Source organism: Tenrec ecaudatus, chromosome 16 (assembly GCF_050624435.1).
Source record: "Tenrec ecaudatus isolate mTenEca1 chromosome 16, mTenEca1.hap1, whole genome shotgun sequence".
In the NCBI taxonomy this organism is placed as follows: domain Eukaryota; kingdom Metazoa; phylum Chordata; class Mammalia; order Afrosoricida; family Tenrecidae; genus Tenrec; species Tenrec ecaudatus.
Genome location: NC_134545.1, coordinates 80,668,505 through 80,687,173, shown reverse-complemented (window position 1 = coordinate 80,687,173; position 18,669 = coordinate 80,668,505). Strand labels below are relative to the sequence as shown.

At 42.3% G+C, this 18,669-nt stretch overlaps 1 long non-coding RNA gene across 1 annotated transcript; it reads left to right on the top strand.

Annotated features, from left to right (window-relative positions):
- Nucleotides 1-1,037: 1,037 nt before the first annotated feature.
- Nucleotides 1,038-18,202, top strand: LOC142429084 (uncharacterized). The gene is made up of 3 exons (XR_012780411.1): nucleotides 1,038-1,805; nucleotides 3,273-3,330; nucleotides 17,782-18,202. It is a non-coding gene; the product is annotated as an uncharacterized LOC142429084 (long non-coding RNA).
- Nucleotides 18,203-18,669: the final 467 nt, after the last annotated feature.

Below are 18,669 nucleotides of genomic sequence, written 5' to 3'. Positions count from 1 at the left end.
TTAATGATTAGTCTTGGGTATCCTGTAAGACCTTGCTACTCTGTCCTATAGGGCCCCTATGAATTGGAATTGGCTCAATGACAATGAAGTCTTTTGCGTGTGTGTGCGTGCGTGTTTTAATTTTTTAAATGATGATCCAGACTTTAGTTTTTGAGGACCTGTTAGTTAATGTAGAAATAAGGTAAAACGATAGTTTGTTTTACATTTGTAATCTAAATAGGGAGAGGGGAGGGCATACTTGCTTGGGTGGAAAGTCATATAGTAGTTACCAGACGCTTCCTTTGGCCAGAACCAGTATTGATAAATGTGGACAGGCCTGGTTAAGTGCATGCTTGTTGCTGTGTGTCAAAATGTCAATTCTGACACATGGTGAATATGTGAAAATATGCAAGCAAGCTCCCAGGACTTTTCTCCTGCAGAGCAGTAGAGATGGCGGCAGGCAGCATGCTTTGATCACTGTGCCACCAGGGCTCCTCCCAGAGTCCGATCATTTGTGGCAACTTCCTCAGAAACCCTTTTCAGGAAGAGCAAAGAACACGTTGAGTCTGACCGAGGCAAGAGGTGCATACTGAGTGAAATCACCGGGTTTGCAGAAGTGAGCCTGACACAATTCTGTCCTGTGTCCCCTGTAACGAGGGAGGGCAGTGCAGTCACTTGAGCACACTCATTGGGCAATAGGATGCTGAGGTCAAGTGAACAAGACTTTTGCAGAAGTGGGTTATCAGAATCTCATGTGCCAGGGCTTGTACTTTCCTGAGCAGCGGTACCACGGAGGTTAAAAGCACAGGTTCCGCACAGTGGTTAGAACTCAGCTCCACCAAATACTAGCTGTAGAGGACTTGCCTCCCCCAGGCCAGTTTCATCAGACATTCAATGGAAACAATACTCTGTCTCCTGAGGTTCTTTTGAAGGAAGAATAAAATATTCTGGCAGTAGTTTGTGTTGGTGCTTCACTCAATGACCGCCAGGCAAAATGTGCCGGGAGGAACTGGGTCTGAAAATGCCATAGCTTCTCACCGCCATTGCCAAAGGTTCAGCATCCAGAACGACTTCCGGGTTCTCTTCACCGTCTGCGTTGAACGTGGATCCCTCCGCAGCGCGTCACTTCCGGGAGAGCCGCAGCGTCACTTCCGGGAGAGACGCAGGCCCCCGCCGTGCCCGGAGATAGCTCCCCCGTCTCCCTTCGCTGAGAGCTCGCGATGGGAATGGGGTCAGGGTTGCTCCAAAGGCTCCCCCAGCTTGGGGCTTCCAAGTCGCGCCTCTCCTGGGACAAAGGAGGAGCTTCCCAAGAGCAGGCAGGGTCTCCCCACCGCCTGAGCGCCGCCCTTTCTAACGAGGGCCCCGTCTGGTCCGAGCGCACCCAGGGGCTGCGGGGGCCGCGCCCCGGTTGTGCTGGGCTGGTTCCCGCCACTCCCCCGGGCAGGAGCCAGGCGGGCGGGCGGCGGCGGCCTTCGGAGGAAGAGGCGGGCGGGACCCGTGTGGAGCGAGAGGAGGGAGGGCCGCGCCGCAGGGCGGGCGCCTGTCCGGGCTTCGTGGGCCCCGGCGCCCTGGCTCGACGGGCTCCCCCCTGTGGTCGCGCCTTCTACACGTGCAAACAGCCTGCCTCCCCATTGCCAGCCCCGCTCTGCTGTCGACTTAGGCCATTGCCAATGTCTAGTGAGTCTCGTGCAGGCCAGGACTGGTTTTGGAAAAGACCTAAACCTATAGAAACGGGCCCTGTGAGTTCCTTTAAGTTCCAGCCTTAGGAGAGATTCACACGGTTTCGTTGGATGGTTTCCTTCGAAGGTTGACCTTCGAATGTGCTGGTGAGCATCTAACAAACGTGTTCTTGTGCCTTGCATCTGGTCGGAAAAGGGTGGGTGAATGTTTAAGAAATTCAGAGAAAAGGTGTTGCGCTTTGCTGCTGCGCAGTTGTCAGGAGACAACGTTAAGACAGTAGAGTTCTACCTCGATGACAAAGCTTTTCATGTCCAGGAGCTTCTGAGAATGCGTTCGATTAGATTAGTAATTTGAATTGTTTTTCCTGCCTAGAGGGTGTCCGTAGCTTTTGTCAGTGGGTGAAACCGCAGCGACTGTGAGTTGATTCGTTAAAAATTTCCTAGTAGTTTAATTCAGTGCTGTTAGATTCAGGACCTCAGTTGAACTGTCCTCAAATTTCCAGTTGAAATTACTTTTATTTACTTGAAATATGTGGTGATGAAGGAGCCCTGGTTGGTGGTGCAGTGGCTACGAGTTGGGCTGCGATTCTCAAGTTCTGCAGTTCGAAGCCACCAGCCGCTGGAGAAAGATGGGGCTTTGCACTCCCGTAAAGTTATAGCCTCCGAAACCCACAGGGTCAGTTCTACTATGTCCTATAGGGCCATTCTGAGTTGGAATTACCTTGACAGTGAGGAGGTTCTTGAGATGTAATGATCAGGTTTTTAAAAATACACCGAATACCACTGTTTTCATAGCAAAAAAATGTGGAAATGAAGATTTAAAGAAGGATTTCCAAGGCTGTCATCTTTTAGGCTGTAAATCTTAAACTAAGATCAAAAGGCTTACTCCGTAATTTCTAAAGCCCACTGCCGTGGTGTAGAGTCAGTTCCAACCCCTGATGACTGCATAGGACAGAGCAGAACTGCCCCACAGGGTTTCCCAGTCTGTAATCTCTAGAGAAGCAGAAAGACACATCTGTTTTTCCTGCAGCTAGTTGGAGAATTTGAACCACCTACCTTAAAATGAGTTTACCCATGACAGACTCAGGCCTCACCTCCACAATACAGTGTGAGAATTTGGAGTTTGCTTAGATCTTAGTAATTGGGAGAACCCATTTATAAAGGATTGAAAACCAATCAACGTGACCAGTATTTACCCCCTTCATGAATATCCCAGTATTTAAATGAAAGATAAAATATCATTATAAAGCACCTTGGATTTGTTTTCACAATTACGTTCTATGTGTAAAGCACTGAGCTGATACTGGATAAGACAACTCTTTAAAACATGTTCAGTAATATATAAATCATGAGCCTTAGTATCCTCACTCTTGTGGTCGAATCATGTTCTCTTGTGGTATGTTTAACCTCTAAAACTGACATCTTTATGTCTGTACTACTGAATTATAATAGCATTTTAAAGAAAGCAAAAATAAATGGTCAATAAATATGTTGTACCTTATTTCTATGTTCTTTGAGCTTATACTCATAAATGCATTTGCAAACAGCATGCACTGATTTGATATGATAGTCATAGGTAACTTTGCATCTTATTTTTTGTACGATTTCTTGCAGGTAGTTCTGTTGGGTTCCTGGTGCGGTACAATGTGAACATGGACAGAGCCTTGTCAAGGTGGATATTCTTATTGTGATGGTCATTTCAAACATGGACTGTCTATTTAGTTTTCTAGTATTTTAGTCAAGTAGCTAGATGTAACTTCATATATTGAACAATATTTATAGAATAATTAATGATAGCTTTACATTGCTTTTTAACAAAAGGTAAACTTTCATTCCAAATGGTTAACATTTACAGAACACTAATTGTTGTGTGCTCTTGAGTTGATTCTGGCTCATAGTGACCCTGTATGGCAAAGTAGAACTGCCCCATAAGGTTCCGTAGGCTGTAAATCTTGCCCCGTTTTTTGGCGGGGAGAACATTATGTGGCTTGGGTGAAAGTTTACAAAGAAAATTAGCTTCCCGTTCCACAATTTACACGCATGTTATTTCACGACATTAGGTTGCAATGTTAAGAAGAGTGCTCCGTAACGTAGCAGCACTCTACTTCTCTGGGTTCCATGTTTCCATTCCACCTTCATTTCCTGCCCCTTCCTCACTTCTGAACTGTAGTCAGGAACAAATGCTCTCGTCTTACTTGGTTGATTGTTCTAAAGAGCACATTCCTCGCTGGTATTATGGTTCACTGCTTGTTATGGTTTAGCTAAACGGTGAACTCTAGGAGTGAGCTCAGTTCCAAGTTTGAAAGGTATCTAAGGGCCATAAACCTGGGGGGGTTCAGTCGTCTTTATAAGGCTTTCAGTTTGATCTTTTTATGGTTTAAAAGGTTTTAGTCTACATTTTTCTCTAACTTTGTCCCGAACGTTCTGTTGTGATTCCAGTCAGATAGGTTAGTAGCAGTAGTTGGGCACCATCTGTTTCTTTTCGTCTCGGGCTGGTGGAGGCTGTGGCTCACAGGGTCCATCGTCTTTTGTGCTCATTGTTTCCTCGAGTCTGATTCTCTTCACTCTTCTCCAGATGGGAAGAGGCCGGTAGCTATAGATGAGATGCCAATCACAAGCCATTTAAGACCCCATTCACGCATTATCAAAGTATGCGCTAAGTTATGCCATTTGACAGAGATGCCCCCAAAGATTATGGTCATGATCAAGTCCAGTGACTCAGTCTCTCAAGGTGTTTGGTTATGGCTCAGAAGTTTGCCTGACTTTGTAGAGCAAGGTATATATTCTACTATATACCTTGATGTATTTGCAGCACAAAACAAATTCATATGTAAAAATATCCTCTGCCAGACACATATAGTAAGTTCATGGGTATATTCACATGTCATCCCACACCCATCCAGTTTGCATATCTACTTGTAAATTGGACTTTATTTCTGTTATCATTGGATTATGAATGGAATCGTATTTACTGTTGTTGCTTTTTACTATTCACTACCTCCTAGAATTCTTTGCCTTCATCATGTGTAGATGCCCCCTTAAATGTATTGCTTTTCCCTCCACCCAAATTAATACATGTCTACAATCTAGTTTGCGATTTTTCTTTCCCACTCCTCACCACACCATCTCTTTTATCTATCAAAGGAGATCTCTTTCTCTGTATAAACCCTGCATTTGACTTGTTTCACTCTGCATAATACCCTCCTAGTTCATCCATGGTTTGAGATGTTACACAGATTTGTTACTGTTGAATGTTGCTTCTCAATTCAAAAACTCCCTGCCATGGCATCAATTCTGACTCATAGTGATCCAGTAGGACAGGGTAGGACTGCCCCTGTGGGTTTCTGAGGCTAACTGTTTACAGGAGTAGCTGGTGGTTTTGAACTGCTGACCTTGGTTAGCAGCACAGTGGGTAGCCACTGTGCCACCAGAGTTCCCTGTTAATGTTGCTTAGTATTTATTCCATTATGAACGTGTGCAATAGTGTGCCCATTCATTGCTGATCAGCACTTAAGTTGGTCCTTTCTGTCAGCCATTGTAGATAATGCTGTGATGAGCATTATGTATGTCACTACTCTCACTTCTCGAGGATATATGCCAAGTAGTGAGCTTGTTGGCGCAGATGGTCTCTTTATTTTTTACTTTAAGGAAGCGCCATACAGTGGTTGTGCTGGGCTGTCAATATGGACGCGAGCAGACCATAGAGAAGCTGGTGAGTTCAGAGGCCAACCTTTTGGTTAGTAGCCCACTATTTAACCATTATGTCACCAGGGCGCCTTGTGATGAGTCCTGCACAGAGGAGGAAAGTCAAAGTATATTGTTACAAAATCATAGAAACATGTATTAAACAAACATATCAAAATGTGAAGCTGTTATATCGCCACATATCCTCCACCTAGGTTTATACAGTTTTGAAGACTTTTTTCATCTCTTTAACCTGAAACCCCAAGAATTCTGCATGTTTCAGTTTATACAGTCAGTCAGCAGCCTTGGTGTCCTTGAGACTCAAAGTCTGTTCCTTTTCAATGATCCTTGCTTGAGTTTTGAGAACAAAAAGAAATCTGAGCAAACAAGATCAGGGATGTAGGGTGGCTGGGGTAAGGTTTCCCAATGAAATTCTCATAGGTCAGCCTTGGTACCTTTATTTATTTTGTGTGTGGGTGTGGGTGTGGCATACTGGCCCCTCTCCCCAACCTGTAGGTTCAGTTCTGCTCTCTGCCCCACCCACTTCCAGGGAGGGGGTCAGTTTGGCTCTGGTTGGAGCCAGCCCTGTAGCTCTCTCTGTTCATACATCCTTCCCCGTGGCCACGCTGTCTTCATAGTTTGGTGCATCATGGTAGGGTCTGCATGTCCACTCCGGATTCTGTGGCGACAAGGCCATTACTGTCCCCCTGGGTGGATTAGTGCCCTGCTCCCTCCATCATCATTTCACTTTCAACCCCCTCTTTTCTCCCTGCCCGCTCCCTCCTTTTCCTTGGCACCTTTAAAGAATAAACAGGGACATTGCTGTGATAGGAACTCTGGGCACAACTTTGGGGCCTTTTTCTTACCAATACCGCTTTCGATTTTCTCAAAGTGTTTCCTAATAATCCCCTGTTGCCTCCTTTGAGACAATCTTATCAAGGTCACCTCCCCAGAATCTAAAAAATTTAGTCATCATAGCTTGAGCTGACCTCTCCGCCTTAAATTTAACTGACCCAATAGATGCCTTCAGAATTGCTTTTTTGTTTGCTTGTCTTTAACAACCTGATAAATCATTTAATATTTTAAAAGTGGAAGGATTTCACATAGAAGATACAGGTGGCACTGTGTCCTTGTTTTCACCAGGCAGAACCGAGACCAATGTGTGGAAGTGCTAACAAAACAGATTTGGGTCACCATTAAAAAGGACCTTGGGCACCGACACCCAGGCTGCTGCGCTGCACAGCTCCATGGGCACACGTCTGTGGACCACATGCCGAATCCCAGCCCCTGGAGATGTGAGGATGCAAGCTGCCCTGCATGTTACAGGCCGGTTCACGCAGGACATTCCCTGTCACTGAACTTGCTCGATTTGAGGCAAAGTAACAGTAAGGCAATGGTGACCAGCTGGTTTCTACTTTGGGTGAGATGTGTGGGAGGTACAATTAATGAAGGACCACAGGTTGAACTGCTAACCACAGGTCAGCTGCTCAGAACCACGAGCCATTCCTCAGAAGAAAGACGAGACTCTGCTCCTGTTCAGATTTCCAGTCTTAGAAACCATATCTCTAGGGTCACCATGAATTGGAAGCAACTCAGTGGCAGTAGGTAGACTTTCTCAGTCTCAGTTGGTTTATCCAACATGTATGGAGCATCTACTAAGTATCAGGCACATCTTCCGCCCAGGGTAAAGTATGAAGACACTGCTCCTCCCCCTGGGAAGCCAGCTGCTCGAAGCCACTTAGTCATGCTGTCCACTCCCAGCACTGTGGCCTCCTGATGTGATGTTCCCAGCTGTGCCTCCTGCAAGGTAGGTTCCATCTAGATTGTGACAGGGAAGTTGACAAAGTCTCATTTCACAGATTTCCCTTGAATCTTGAGCTCAGAAAATGACTGTTGCAGGAGGGCTTGGAGCCCCCTGAAACTTGTTTTACAATGCCTTTGGGGAAGGTAGCTAAAGTGTTACTGTGTGAAAGCAGTGAGGTACTCTGGGTCAGCCTGGTAGCTGTAGAAAACCACAAATACACTTGGGTTTTCACCTTGTCTGTGACACTGTTGTACAGAAACATTCAGCACTCGAGATGGTACTGCTTTAAGCTTTTTAAAAATGCAAATCGAGTGAAGGTTCACACATTTGAAATTTCATACACATGTTGTTTCAGTTTATCTAGTGCAGTCCCCTCGATGGACCATTGCTTAACCCACTTGCTCCCTCTGCTTTGTATGTCCACCCCCCTGGCTAGGTCCTTGGGTAAATGCTGCCTTTTTGATCTTAAGTGATTGATTATCTCAAGTGTATCACCACCTTATTGTTCCCTGTACAGTCCTGTGCACTGTTGGGATGAAAATTAATCTGGTGGGGGGTGGGGTGAGTTAAATTCCAGACCTGGAGAGTGACTACGGGCCCTATAATTACCTACTTAACCAGTCAACTTCGTCTTTCTTACAATTTTGAGACCCAAACAAGGTTTTGATTGTACCTTGTTTTTTGAAAGGGGCCTTACCAAGATGAAAGTATATTACTTACAAAATTTGCCCTTAGCCATTCATGGAAAACAAATGTTTAAACATTTTTAAAAATTAAAAATTGTGTGTTTGAATGAGGACCCTCATAGTCATGCTTTCTGACTCACTCTCATACATGATCTCAATCCTTACAACTACACTGAGTTAGATCCTAACAATCTCTGTTTTACACAAGGAAAAACAGACATGATATGTCTTAAGTTCTTTAGTTCTTTTAACTATGTCTTAATTTAGGCAAAAGTGTGTTCTTGTCTACTTACATATACAATACCCACTTCCCTCCATTTACTAAAGTACTTTTAGAAAAAAAAGAAGAATGAGAAGGGAACTCTGGTGAGGACTCTAGTCTACCTGAATTAGGGCAATCCTGTTGGAACGAATTCCAAGGACCCTTGAAAGTGCTTTCATCGTGTCTCATGTCATTTGTCCCACCTCCGATGCTTACCAAGTTTTGATGTGCATACACAGGTGGTAACAACACCATCACTTTTGCTCTCTAGTCTGACCGCATTGTGTGATGTGGCTGATCTCGAAGATTTTAAACTGTGAAATAATGTACATCATGGAATTGATAAAATATAGTAGATGATCTTTGAGCTTTCGAACCCTGGTTCTAGGACATGAGTGTCTTTATAACATTTTTTATTGGTTTATGTATTTTTATTTTTTTGTAATTGATTCTAATTTGAATCTGAATTTCAACTTAAAAGCCTTCATAGTAGTAGACAAATAGGAACCTTATCTGACTTATCGGGCTGTTTTACTTCTGAATCCCCAATAGCCACACAATCTCAGCGCGTAGCAAAACCCCAAACACAAAATCACTGCCATTGAGTTGATGCCAATTCATAGTGATCCCACAGGACAAGGTAGACCTGCCCTTGTGAGTTTCCAAGACTGTAACTGTTTGCAGGAGTAGAAAGCCCCGCCTTTCTCCTGAGGACCGGTTGGTGGTTTTAAACTGTGGACCTTGTGGATCACAGCCCAGCATGTAACCATTATGCCATCAGGACTCCATGTAGCAGGTACTCAATAAATATTTATTGAATTAATCAAGTCTCAATTTTATATCACATGCAGCATAAAATTGGTGTTTGACTTGAATTTGATATAAAATATAACATTCAAAGAGCAAAATATTTCATTTTTTTTGTATTCAGAAGTACACTCATACAAACATTCTCAGGTTTGTCCCAATTCCCTCATTAATGTCCCTAATAGTTTGGTGTTTTACCTCAAGGTTTGTGATCCACCTTGAGTTTATTCTTGTGCATGAAGTGAGGTAAGGATCTTGCTCCATTTTTTTCTGCAGGTAGATATCCATTTTTTCCAGCACCACTTATTGAAGAGGCCAGCTGCTTCCCATTTGATATTTTAGGGGCCCTTATCAAAAATCAGTTGTCTGTATGCTGGTGTTTGTATTTCTGGGTTTTCAGCTCTTTCCCATTGGTCTGAGTGTCTGTTGTTATACCAGTACCACAGTGTTTTGACTACAGCCGTATAATGCGTGCTAAAGTCAGGTAGAGCAAGTCTTCCCACTTTGTCCTTCTTCTTGAGGAGTTCTCTGCTATCTGGGCTTCTTCCCTCTCCATATGACGTTGGTAATCAGTTTTCCAATTCTTGGGAGAAGGATGATGGTATTCCTACCGGGATAGTTTAAACTTACATAGTGCCTTGGGCAGAACTCTCATCTTTACTATATTGAGCCCAACGCACGAGCATGGGATAGTCTTCCATTTGTTGACGTCACCCCTGGTTCCTTGTCATAGTCGTCTGTAGTTTTCCTCGCACAGATCTTTTGGTTTTTCAGTCAGGTATATCCCTAGGTATTTCAGTTTGTGTTTGGCTATTGTAAAGGGTACGACTTTTTAATTGCCTCTTCTGTGATCTTGTCTGATGTGTACAGCAGTCCAATAGACTTCTGTTTGTTGCTCTTGTAGCCTGCCATTCTGCCATATTCCTCTATCACTTCCAGCAATCCACTTGTGAAGTTTTAGGGATTTTTGATATATAACATCATATATAGTCTGTGAATAATGATAGTTTTGCCTATTCCTTCCCCAGACAAATACCTTTAATGTCTTTTCTTTGTCTTATGTTGTTAGCTAGGACCTCCAGTACGATATTAAATAGGAGTGGGGACAAGTAGTATTGAGGAATTTTCCTTCCATTCCTATCTTCTTGAGTGTCTTAAACAAGAATGGGTGTTGGATGTTGCTGAATGCTTTTTCCGCATTGATCATTATTAGCATGTGGTTCTTATTTTTCATGTCAATGTGGTGAATAATACTAATGGTCTTTCGTATGTTGAACCATCCCTCCATTTCTGGTGTGAATTCCACTTGGTCATGGTGAATTATTTATTTAATATGCTTTTGTATTCTATTGGCCAGTACTTTTTAAAGGATTTTTACTTCAATATTCATTAAAAACACTGGTCTGTAGTTCTCAATTCTTGTGGGATCCTTACTGCTTTAGGTATCAGAATTATACTGGCTTCATAGAAAGAATTTGGGAGTTTTCTGTCTTTTTCTGTGTTCTGAAAGAGTTTGTGTAGGGTTGGTGTCAGTTCTTCCCTGAATGCTTGGCATCTCTTGTGAAGCCATCTGGCCTGGGGGATTTTTGTGTTGGTAATCCCTTGATAACCTTGTCTATTTATTCTATTGCTGTGGGTCTGATGAGGTTCTTAACGTCCATCTGGGATAGTCTAGGGAGGGATTGTTTTTCCAAATATTTGTCCATATCTTCCAAGTTGTTGAATTGATTAGAATACAGATCTTCATAGTACTGTATAATTATACTATTGATTTCATTAGGGTTCGTTGTAATGTCCCTTGTTTCATCCCTCATTCTTGCTATTGAAATTTGTTCCTCCCTTTCTTTGGTTAGGTTTTCCAGTGGTCTATCGATTCTGTTAATCCTTTCAAAGAACCAACTTTTAGCTGGATTAAGTTTTTTCCACAGGAAACTGTTTCTTTTGCAGAGTTGCATGGTTTTCACTTTAAGAAAAGTTGAAAAATGCCATTTGACATCTTAATAAAATGTTATGAGGAAAAAAACAAAATTTGTACAAATATTTCAAAGTTGATTAAGTGTATGAGTCCTATCCTCTAAATATATAGGTAGTATTAAATACTTCTGAGTTGTTAATGATGAAATAGATTATAATTGAAAGATATTTCAAAACTGTCTAAGTGGGCAGAAGGGTGATATAGTGTTGGGGTAGGAAAATGCAAGATAATGTTAACTAGAGAAATTATCCCAGCAGTATTTATAGTAAGCCTAATGAGGTCTGTAATTTCAGTTCCAACCAGGAAAGGGGCACAGAAATTATAGAATTATGACTGTTCTCTAGAGATAATCGGCTTTGTGTTCTGTTGTGGCCAGAAAAGCAAGAAATATGTGAGCTATCATCAGGAAGGGGCTTGGGAAAATCAACAAAAATATCTTACCCTCAAGTAACACAGTGTTTTATCTAAACATGAAGTAATGGGAAATTCTTTTACCTTCCTGATGGACAAAAATGTTCAAAATCCCTTAAATCTTTAAATATGACTGAAGCTAATATTTTTCCTCCACAGAATTTGATAATGCATAGATTACTGTCGATACAACTTTTAAAGAGTAGAAACAGGAATAGAGTCATTTACTTAGCTGCTCTAATTTCCAGTCCTTCCACGTGAAGTAAAATGCTTTATGCCATAGAACAACACACCAGAACTGAATGAGCACTAACCCCGAATTTATCTGAATTTCCTCAGCATGGTTTAAAAAAAAAATACTGTTTTTATGCCTCCTAGTTACATCCTAGAAGGAGATCATGTTTGCTAAAGTGGAGGGAAGGCAAACAAGAGGAAAGCCCTCAACAAGATGGTTGGACACGGTGGCTGCATCAGTGGACTCGGGCACAGGAGCAGTGATGCGGCTGTGTTTCAGTTTGTGGTGCGCACGGTCACTGTGGGTCAGAGCCTCCTTGACGGTCCCTCACAACAACAGTTACATCCTATGGAATTATGAGGACAGAACAGTGCTTCCTTCTCCTAGTCGGCGTTTTCCTGCACAGACAAATGCACTCCCCAAACTAAGGAACATTAGGGCAAATCAAGGAATTCACTTACATGAGACTTTAAAATAACTTTATACTTAGTAATTAGAGGCCTATTAGTTGCAAGATTCGGAGAACTAAAGGAAGATGATATTTACCACTGACTTTAGATCATATACTGTGATTTCAATAGAACGTATTTAGCTCAGTGATTGTACCATCTCTGAAATTGTTTGGGCATAAAACCTTCACTATTCTCATGTCTTTCTCCTCCATATTTTAGTAAATTGCATTCTCCTTTTCTGCCCTCACACTGTGAACTTGCCTGAAATCCTATGATATACTCACTTTGTTTTGTATGCTTATGCTATGTTTATGAATTTATTTCAAATATAGATGAATTGAAAAATTTGACCTTGGAGAAAATGTCAAGAACTTAAAAAAAAAAATAAGATCAGGTCTAAAATGATTGAAAGGAAGATCAGAAACAAAAAATTAAAGTCTTGTTGTTATCATATTATTTATCAACAGTAAGTGTGATTTTATAAATATTTCATATCTCTAGGTAAGCAAATCCTTAGATGTTTTAGGAGAAAAAGGAACATAGGCGGAAAGTTATGAATTTGAGACATTATTGTTTTTAGTTTGGTATATTAAAGGTAAGTTATTACATGAACTCATTAACAATTTTATGCTCAATATACTATTTTTTCCTGTGATGTCTCAACTGTGATTTCTTTTAATTCAGAAATTTTACCTTACAAGGTGGTAGAAAAATAATGCCTTTCTTTTTTAATCTTTTTTTTTATAGTCAAAAGCCTGAATGCATTGGACCCATTTTCACAGTCACAATACACTTTTTTTTAATGCATTGGCCCTTAATTTGGTGATGATAAGAACTCATATTTGACAAACATTTATGAAATATCTATGCAAAGTTAAGAGATAGAAATGAAAAAATGGCTATACCTTGTCAGGGGAAACCAGCCCCTAACATCATTACAGGTCCGGTAGGAGCAATTGTACAGTGATAATAACTAAAGATCATAGTAAAGTTATAGAGAGCATGAGAGATAGAAGTGAAGTATTGAAATCAAGGGAGTCAGACATGATTCATAGTAGCATGCTCACCTCAGCCCCGCTTGGTGGTTCACATGGAGGGAAAGAGCGACCTTTAATGCTAGCCCAGGCCTTTTATCTTCTCTGGGGACATGCAAGCCCCCTAATTACAGGTGAGGACATACATCACAGGAAGGGGTTGTGCTATAGGTAATACAGTAATGAGCGGGGGTGGTCTAGGGACATACACGCAATAGGAAGAGGAGGGATTGGGGGTATACATGTGACAAGATGGGCGGATCCTAGATTCAAGATGGCAGCCTAGCTTTAGTCATCCTTGGGCGGGTTTGACCTCTCTGGAGTCTCCTACAAGGAAACAGACAGCTACTATCCTTACCAGAAGGGAATAGGCCCTATTTGTTGTGGGATAGACAGTGGTGACTCCTCGCTCTAGATGGTTGATAGCTCTCAGGAGAAAAACCCCTGACCTACTTCTGATGACCTCCAAGTGTCTGGTCATTCGCAAGCAGCTGTTTGGCATATATTTGGGGAGATAGCTTGGGAGAAATCCTTCTGTATCCCACAACACCTCACCCCCAGCCCTGGAAGGATCTAGGTGAGGATGAAGTTTAATGACATGTGCAAATCCTGTGCTGTGATGAAAGTATGTACAGGTGGGGAGTGGGCATAAATGGTCGGTTCTGAGGAGAGCATGCAAGGGGATAAGGGGGGTAAGCAGAGGTGGTGGGTCGCTTCGTATAGGCTGAGATACCTTTGCTGAGGCATTCTAAGTAATTTGTCCCTACAAGCACAGTATCAACATTTTTGATAGTACAGTTCATCATTGTGCTAACTATCTCAAGCATTACAAGATGATTAGCAGGTGTGGGCCTATAGGGTTTTGTTTTTTGTTTATTTTAATCCCCTCTCTACGAACTGGCGCCAGTTAGGGTCAGGAGAAGGCGTGACAGCCTCACTCTCCACTTGGAGCTTTATATGTACATAATAATTCTCTGTTTCTTTGGTGCCTGTACCGCTTTCTGCCCCGTTCAACCATTCCCTGTCATTCACTAAAGACTTGGGCATAGGATTTCTCTTTCCCTCCCACTCCCAAATCCCACTGTTGTGGTAGGTGAATGGAGATTCCATGTTGATAATAGAGAAGGTGATTTGGGATTGAGGGGATTTTTCTTAAAACTATTTTCTGTTTGAAAGACTTCCGGAGTGGGGGTGACGGGGGCCCTTACATTGGGGAACAGTTGTAATGATGCAAATGTATGTTCTTGAATTTTCTTGGCAAGTGTTCTCTGTTTCCGTGGTTAGCGTTCCCATTCTGCAGCGAAGCTATTTAAAACACTTTCACTTAACTCTAGCCCTCTCTCGTGTCCAGCCGCCTGCCCCTTCTCTGCATTCTCCAAGGAGTCTTGTATCTACCATTCTCACGGCAAAAATAGAAACTATATGATAGAAAATGGCTCAAATTGGTACTGCCATCCCTTCTCCCTGGGATCCCTTCTTGAGCCTCCTCTCCTTTCACAATGGAAAAGGTGACCCTCTTCTGTTTCAAGATGCTAGATCTCCAGCTCCTTGGGATCTATACTTCTTCGCTTATCTATGATTTTATTTGCTTTTCTAAATTTTATTCTCCTTTTCTACCCTCACACTGTGAATCACGGCATCTCCCCTGGTCTGTTTATGGGCCTCATCTTCATAGACATAGTTAATGAAAGAGTTGTCTCTACCATATGTTTATTTTGCCCCACCTACTTATTCTTTAACCTATGCCTTGGGTTGTTAAACGCCAGGTTAGCAGTTCGAGACCATTAGCCACTCTGAAGGATAAAGATGAGGCTTCCTATTCTTCCTGTAAAGCATCACAGTCTTGGAAACCCACAGGGGCAGTTCTACCCCGTCCTATATGGTGACTATGACTTGGAATCAACTAGATGGCAGTGGTTAGTTTTGTGGTTAGTAAAATTACCAATTAAAAAAACCACCAGCCATCATTTTATTTCTAAATCTACTGGGAACGTTTTAGGCCTACCTACTTGACCTCTCTTCAAAATAAGATAGTTAAGACAGGTTAGTCTTTCTTTAGCCTTCTCTGAAACTTTTAATTCCTAGTGTCAGATAACTCTTCTGACTATTTCTTCTTAATGTGTTCAAGAATTCTCTTGTTCTTTCATATATTTTAGTAAGCACATTATTATATGCCAGACACAGACTGGAAGCTGAGAACTTGATGCAAATGTACTCCATAAAAATGCACTTTCACAATTACACTCAAAATTTCACATATATTTTCAAATGTTTCACAGATCCCTAAATGCCTGCTTATCACCATAGAGTCTTGCCTCAAGGTTTCCAGCCCACTTTACTGCAAGCTTTCCTGGAAATATTAGAAAACTTCTTCCAGAGACTTAAATCACAAATTCAATGGAATGCCACTACTGCCATCAACGTCACCACAGAAAGAGAAAATGAAGGCAGTTTCCCCAGATAAGGGATTTTGCAACTCCTTCAAACTTTCTCCAAGATGCTCAGTCAAGGCTGGTGTCTCCAACCCAACACTTACGGACAATCTACTGTTCCCTCCCCAGCCCCCATCTCCTTTGTGCCATGATTAGATCCACAAAATAAAACTCCAGAAGGACATACGCCCCCATATAACCCACCTCTGTAAAGCGCGCGCGCGTGTGTGTGTGTGTGTGTGTGTGTGTGTGGAGAGAGAGAGAGCGCGAGCGCTGATATCTTTGAGATTAGACTGAGTAGGGTTCTAAATTCTATGGTTTACATGATGACAAGGATGTCAACTTCAGGGAAGAGGGGTAAAGGAAAGACTGAGTAATGCCTAACTTGATGAAGCTATTTCTAGTTACAAGAGCAGGAAGTGGCCCCAGTGTTGATATTTTGTGGTTGAGACTCAAAAGAACATTACATTCTTGGTACTGTCCCTTGATGCCATGATATTCCGTACCCTCTCCTTGATGTCGGATATATTTTTTAAAAAGGATTTTCTAGCCAGTTATTCCATATTGTGTTTCCTTCGAATGCTATAAACAATGAAGGGAGAAACTATTAAGATTCATGTTGTGTGTGTGTGTTTGTAAAACATGACATCTAGGCATTCTCAAGTCTTTTGTCTTACAAGGAAGAAACAAGACCTAAATTCACCCTTCTCTGTTCTCTTTCTTGGCCTCTCCTTCATAGACATCGTTCATGAGAGAGTTGTGTTTTGTAGGAAATGAAATTTGTCCTTTTTAAAAAAAAACCCAGCAAATATTTAAAGGAATCTGGTCTACATTCAGCTTCTGTGAGGAATTTAGCTTTATTCAGAGTTTTGGAGTTTAAGACTGCCTTTATGTGGGGGTTCTGCAAATATCATGTTGCCTTGGCATATAATTGGTGGGAGAAAGTATATAATTATGACTGTAGGGGTCTGAATCTACTTGATTGTAAAAGTAAGTGCACCAATTGTGTATATTTTTAGAAGCCCCTGGGATCCAATTTACTGAGGTCAAGGAAAATTGTACTAACTTAGGGCAATGCCTTTTTTTTAACGTTCTACTTTTCATAATTCACGTGGACTGGTTTTGAATGGAAAGAAATCCATTTCAGACATGTTGTTACTGTTAGGTGGTCTCCAGCTGGCTCCAACTCATAGATCTTACGTACAACAAAGAAACACAGCCGGTTGTGCACCGTCCGCACAATCACTACCACGTTTAAGTCCGTTATTGCAGCCACTGCCTCAGTCCATCTTGATGAGGGTCTTCCTCTGCCTGGTTTCCTTTCCTAGGGACGGGTCCCTGACAGCATGTTCAAAGGACTTGAGACAAACGCTTGCCACCCTTGCTTCTAAGGAATCTTGTGCCTGTGTTTCTTCTGAGACAGATTTGTTTGTTCTTCTGTCAGCCCATGGTTGTAATAGTGAAAGTTGTGTGTTAACATGGCGGGACCAAGAGTCTAGGTGATTTGGTAGGTCTTCGCTGCCATTGAGTCAATGATGACTCCTACCAACCCGATGGGACAGGGTGAGACTGCCCAGTGAGTTTCTAAGGCTGTAACTCTTTCCAAGAGGGGGAAGCTCCGTCTTCCATTCACTGATTCACTCTGTGTGCTGAGCAAGTATCCTGAGCAGGTGGGCTTTATCAGTAAGAACCTGGCATCAGGATTGAAGAAAGGCTGATTACCAGCCTGTGCTATATAGACGATACGACCTTGATTGCTGAAAACAATAGCAAAATACTTCAGGATAAATCTTGAAATGTTCTTTTTGATGATAAATGTGCTTTTATTTAAACATTTATTTTATTTACTGTATTTATAAAACTAAAATTGTTCTTTTTTACCCAAAACTTGCCAGCACTTTCCTCCTACTAGTTCTCACTTACCTCTTGTGTTGTGACCGGAAAATATAGCAAAGTAACTAATAAAAACACAAACTGTTGGACAGCTGACAAGCGTGATGCGCAATCATAATGGCTTCCCTCTAAAACCGTGAACTAGTGCTGCCACTGGGTATGATTCATAACAGCACAACCCAGAGTGCTCTTTTTAACCTTTCCACTATTGGCATCTGTTTATGTTACGGGACACTGAGAGTGGCAGACATGTCGCTTCCAAACATCGCTGGACCTGAGCCAGCGCGTTCATACACGTCCACGGGCCCCCAGAAAGGCACTGGCCATGTGTACACTCGTCTTCAGTAGTTAAAGGGTTAATGAGGGAATTGTGTGAACAGTATTGCCTCGTTCTACCCTAAGCACTATTTTCTTCATAACAATTTTTTCTATTTTCATTTTATTCCAGAACATCACAGGCCACAAAAAATTACCTCAGGGGACGCATGTGGCCCGCAGGCCGCCAGTTTGCCACCCCTGTTATGGGCAGAGTGTAACAGTCTGTACAGTTCACAGGACTGTGAATGTGAATGGAATCCGACTGCCCATCTTCCTCCCCGGAGCAGCTGATGTGTTCAAATCCCTGACCCCTCCATCAGCAGCCCGGCACTGAGCGCTGTATCGCCGGATCTCTCAGAGACGACTCCCCCTTGCTGCAGTGGATTCCCAGAGGCATCCAAGTCGTTGACAGCAGTACAGCTGGGGGTGCCCACCTCTGCAGGCTTTACCAGGTCTGTCATGAGTGCCCCCTGGCACTCATTTAAGAATGCTACAACTGTCGTTCTCAAACAGGCCGCAAAGACGTCCCCTTTGTGAAATACTAAATATTCCTCCAGATACTAATAAAAGTAACTTTATTTTACTTATGACTTTACTGGGGGCTCTCATAGATAAAAACAATCCATAATTCAGTTATATCAAGCAAACTTGTACATATGTGGCCACGTACATTACATTATAAAGTACATTATCTTTGTACTTGAGCCCTTATCAGCTCCTTTTTCCTCCCTCCTGTCCCCTCCCAGCCTGTGAGCCCTTGATAAATTTCATATATATATGTATATATATTCAAATCTTTCCCCGTCCGCTGTATCCCTTCACCCCCACATTTCTGTTATTTGTCCCCCTGGGGGTAGTATACATCCAATTTTTGCTATCGGTTCCCCCTTTTCTCCCCCTTCCAGTGGAATGTTGTGTGTTTCTTTGGTGCTATACTGCACCATGGCTGAATCATCCCTTCCGTGTTCTGCGAGGGGATGTCTAAATGTCTACAGCCAGGCTTTGGGTCTCCAACGTG